We start from the raw sequence: 4,813 nt of genomic DNA, 5'->3' as shown, positions 1-4,813 counted from the left end.
ACACCAGCCCCCACGGGTCACACAGAGACAACCCTGAGGAATCTGCCCCCCCCCCGCACACGCTGCCAAAAGATTTCCTCTGGGATTATTAAGGGGATTAGGGCCTGAGGAGGAGTTATTGTCCTGTGCAGCGTCTTTGCTCTAATCTAGCGCCTGGGCTGCAGGTGGCTGGGCCTGCAGAGCCACCGGGGCTGCTGGGAAAGTGAAGTCAACGTGACATAAACGCCACAAGAGCTTGGGTCGTCACAAGGTAGAACAACAAAGGGATCCATGTCAAAGATAGAGCAAATCCTGACTCTGGCTTGCTCACAGTGGGTTTTCTAAAACCAAATGCAAGATTTTAATGGCTACATTAAAACTGTATTCTTTTGATCATTTGACCCTTATTATAAATTCTGACAGTTTCTCTTTTATGATTTAGGTTATTAACAGACTATCAGTCTGACATACAGGCGACACATTTCTAAAGGTGGCCGATCCTGGTGAAATGAACTGATGACATCAAAACCAAATTCAGAATTCAACATCAGTTTAAAGCTGCAGGTCTGGCACTTTTCACCCAAATGCAGCACGGTCCAACTCCGAGTTTCTTTCTGTGACAGAGGCCTGTTATGTTTCTCAGTAACACTGACTGAGATGTTTGTACTCAGGGGAAACCAACACTGTACTCCGTCCTGTTATCAGTGTTGAATTCCATCACGACTCAGTATTTCACAGGACTTCAGTGTCCTTGTCAGGGAACAGCACAGACAGGAATGTTCAGGAAGGGTCTGTTCGGAGAGATACCACCAATGCCAGAGTGTGTGTGGGGGCTGTTAGGGATAAACAGAGCTGCATAAACAAAGCAGGATTAAATCTCTTGAACCGCTAAAAGTAAAATGCAGCGTCAGTACCCAACCCGTGCCATTCAGCACCCAGGCCTTCCACCATTACATCACTCTGTCTAAGAGCGCCCAGCCTGTATTTGCACAACAACACAAACACACCGACATCTCTGCAGTACAAACACATGTACACAAAGTGATGTATGGTGTGTATCTGGACAGGGAAACGTCTGACACATTGTACACTGTGTTCATACAGGAGGATGTTTACCTTTCAACAATCACGCCTTGCTGTGTCTCTGACTACATCCACACCGTCATCGGCCCCTCGCCTTTCCACTCAGGCCGCTCGATGGCATCACACCCTGCTGATTCACCAGCTTGTCGCAGCCTGTGGGGCCGACACGAGGCCAACGTGGGCGCACTGAGCTCTGAACACAACCACACAATAGAAAGTGCCAGTGTCATCACGGCTGGGCTTATCAGTGTGGCACCGCCTGCACAGCAACGAAAACTAACAGGAGGAGGGAACAGAAGCACACAAGCTGTGGAACCAGATTGATATCAGCACCTCACTGACCAACCGCCGTGTCTTTTCTTCACAGAAATGTTAAAGTCAGTTAAGTCGCCAGTTTTGTCTGTACTTCAGTTTAGATGCTGTCATTTTCAACAGCATGCATGTTTTCTAAGAAGCACTGCCAACACAACGTTAATGCCCTCCATCTGCAAAACAATCTCTTCTTTTCCTGCAGTGTGTGCTCGTAACAACACAGTATTCACTCATAGCAACTGAACCACGATGAACTGCCTGGTTTCTTAAAGCTGTTGGAGTACTGTTTCATGGGCTTTTCCATTTGGATGTGAACAAAAAAGAAGTTCCACAGAAAATGCTGACCTTTGTTTTCCTCTACATCATGTAGGAGTGAGGGGAGTGTTGTGTTTTGGCTAATCTGGCCCCTTAATTAACTCACATCTAAGGCTGATGAAAACCCAGACCAGAGAGCAGCATTTAAATCTCTAAACGAATCAAACCCTCACTGAACTTTTAACCACATTTCTGCATCAGTGTCAAGTGTTTCATAGGAATGATGAGATATTTTGTGCACACCCCTAGATTTTAAATGAGGCACAAAATGTCCTGATTTCATGAAATACTTATTGAAGGGGGGGAATCCTGCTTTCAGAGTCAATACAAATCTGGAACCAACTGCAGAAGGAAAATGTTTTACGAGTGTTACTTCTTGCTCGAGTCAGACCAGGAAAAACTCCCAAAAATGCTAAATATAAAGGCTCCCTAGACCTAGCTGCTCTCTGTCTTAGGCTCAAAACGCTGGAAGAACCTCCCATAAACTGCAGCTGATAAATACCGAGGCTCATAAAACACTTGTTGCTCATGGTCTCAACGCACGAACCTGTACAGATACAACCTGCCTGTGGTAAAGAAGCTGCTTTTTGCCTGAACATGAGATGAGCTGTCCCATTTATTTAATACACACACACACACTGTCTTATGAATCCACACAGGCTCCAGCAGTTCAACTTGTTACCTGCACTAACGCCATCCACCTTGTTCCACCTGTAGATGAATCTCAGGAGGCCACAGAAAACTCTGTCAAATGGTTACAGCCGCCTCTGGACATTAGTGTGTCATCCAGACAAAGAAAACCTGCCGTTATCTCAGCTTCACTCGTCCTGTTCTGATCCTCCTTGTCAGGAAACCACCTGACTGAATCAGAGGAGATGAAACCAAACATAAGGAGAAAGGAGAGGAGGTGAAGTAAGGCTCTTCTCTTTATCCTCTACAAAGCAAACACGTCCAGAAACAGGAGCACCCACTCTGTAGCACAGCCCCAGGGACAATGAGCTGATCCCACAGCGCAGTGGAGGCTCACCTAGGCAGCCGGAGCGTACCACTCCTGCTGCAGAGAGGGGAGGATGCCAAGCTCAGCCACCTCTCACATGCCCCCTACGAGCACAGAGCTCGCGCTCTGACCCGCTCGGGCCCAGTGTTTCCTCAGCACATACAGTGTCTTCCCTTCCTGGGGACTCGACCCGCTCGACAGGGCTGAGCCCACTCCTGGGTCTTTGCAAACACTAATAGGATTCAAGTTTTAAGACTCTGTTGCCATTTGCCAGTAAACAACTCTGACAGGACACACGTAGAGAAGCTTTACAGAGACCTGCAGAATGAAGACGCACAGCACATTCTCCTGCACAGCTTTGTTTGCACTGTGACATTTCAGTGAATTTGTTGATGTATGAAATGTTTTGTGAGTTAAGTTTGGTTTGGCACATACACTGTATTTAGTGGCATTTTCTCTTATGACGCATGTTATTTTCTCTGTTCTATTTCTACACATAATTCAAGTGAAATGAAGCAATAAACAAATCTGTTGGCCAAGAACTCTGACAGTAAAATAATGCTTTAGAAAAAAAAATTCTGTGGTTGTTTTAAGAGGATTTGTCACTTTTTCTGTTGTAAATTCAATAGGGACTTCAATAGGGAATTCAGTTGGACTTCTTCTCCCCTATAGATCTCTCTGAGTTGACCTCAACAATTGCTTCATCTAAATCATCAACATGTCTCCTGGACCCCATCCCGACCAGGCTGCTCAAAGACGTCTTTCCCCTAATCAACACATCCATACTAGATCTGATTAACCTCTCTCTATTAACAGGTTATGTTCCACAGGCTTTTAAACTTACAGTAATTAAACCTCTACTCAAAAAGCCTACTCTTGACCCAGGTGTCCTAGCTAATTATAGACCAATATCCAATCTCCCATTTATTTCCAAAATCCTTCAAAAAGCTGTTGCAAAGCAGTTATGTGACCACTTGCACAAGAATGATTTGTTTGAGGATTTTCAGCCAGGATTTAGAGTCCATCATAGTAGGTAGTGAAACCGCATTGGTGAAAGTCACCAATGATCTTCTCCTAGCCTCAGACAAAGGACTTGTCTCAGTGCTGCTTTTGACACCATTGATCACAGCATCTTACTGCAGAGACTTGAACATGTTATTGGGATTAAAGGAACTGCACTAAGTTGGTTCAAATCTTATTTATCAGAAAGATTTCAATTTGTTCATGTTAATGACGAATGTTCCACACAAACTGAAGTTAGTCACGGCGTTCCACAGGGCTCTGTGTTAGGTCCAATTCTCTTCACTTTATACATGCTCCCTTTAGGCAATATTATCAGGAAGCACAACATAAATTTCCATTGCTATGCAGATGATACTCAGTTATATTTATCTATGAAGCCAAATGAATCAGGTCAGCTGGTCAAACTTCAAGCATGTCTTACAGACATAAAGGCCTGGATGACCTGCAACTTCTTACTTCTAAACTCTGACAGAACTGACGTTATTGTGCTTGGGCCTGAAAACCTTAGAAATCTGCTGTCTAATCATATAGTTACTTTAGATGACATAGCTTTTGCCTCCAGTACTACTGTGAGGAACCTTGGAGTCATCTTTGATCAGGATATGTCCTTTAAATCACACATAAACCAAATTCAAATGAATTCACCTGTGCAATATTGCAAAAATCAGGAGCATCCTGTCTCAAAGTGATGCTGAAAAACTGGTCCATGCATTTGTTACCTCCAGGCTGGACTACTGTAACTCTTTACTATCAGGATGTCCCAATAATTCCCTAAAAAGCCTCCAGTTAATCCAAAATGCTGCAGCCAGAGTACTGACAGGAACTAGCAAGAGAGATCATATCTCTCCCATATTAGCTTCTCTCCACTGGCTCCCTGTAAAATTCAGAATAGAATTTAAAATCCTTCTCCTAACATACAAAGCCCTTAATGACAAGGCTCCATCGTATCTTAAAGACCTCGTAGAGCCTTATCATCCGAGCAGAGCACTTTGCTCTCAGAGTGCAGGTTTACTTGTGGTCCCTAGAGTCCACAGAAGTAGAATGGGAGGCAGAGACTTTAGCTATCAAGCTCCTCTCCTATGGAACCAACTCCCAGTCTCAGTT

The 4,813-nt window shown here is 44.4% G+C and overlaps 1 protein-coding gene across 5 annotated transcripts in view; it reads right to left on the bottom strand.

Moving 5' to 3' along the window:
• Positions 1-4,813, bottom strand: part of LOC109955645 (protein Shroom2-like) — a 22,167-nt gene that overhangs the window by 13,039 nt on the left and 4,315 nt on the right. Inside the window, exons 1-2 of one of the 5 annotated variants that reach the window (XM_020592013.1) lie at positions 2,372-2,697; positions 1,096-1,255 (exon numbers count right to left, since the gene is read on the bottom strand). The exons of 1 other annotated variant lie outside the window; for it this stretch is intronic. The gene's annotated coding sequence lies outside the window, so the exon portion shown is untranslated. 3 more of the 5 variants (XM_020592014.1, XM_020592017.1, XM_020592016.1) reach the window with 3 other exon arrangements.

This window comes from Monopterus albus, unplaced genomic scaffold, assembly GCF_001952655.1.
Source record: "Monopterus albus unplaced genomic scaffold, M_albus_1.0 scaffold16.1, whole genome shotgun sequence".
Classification (NCBI taxonomy): Eukaryota; Metazoa; Chordata; class Actinopteri; order Synbranchiformes; family Synbranchidae; genus Monopterus; species Monopterus albus.
This window is presented reverse-complemented; position numbering and strand designations above follow the sequence as displayed.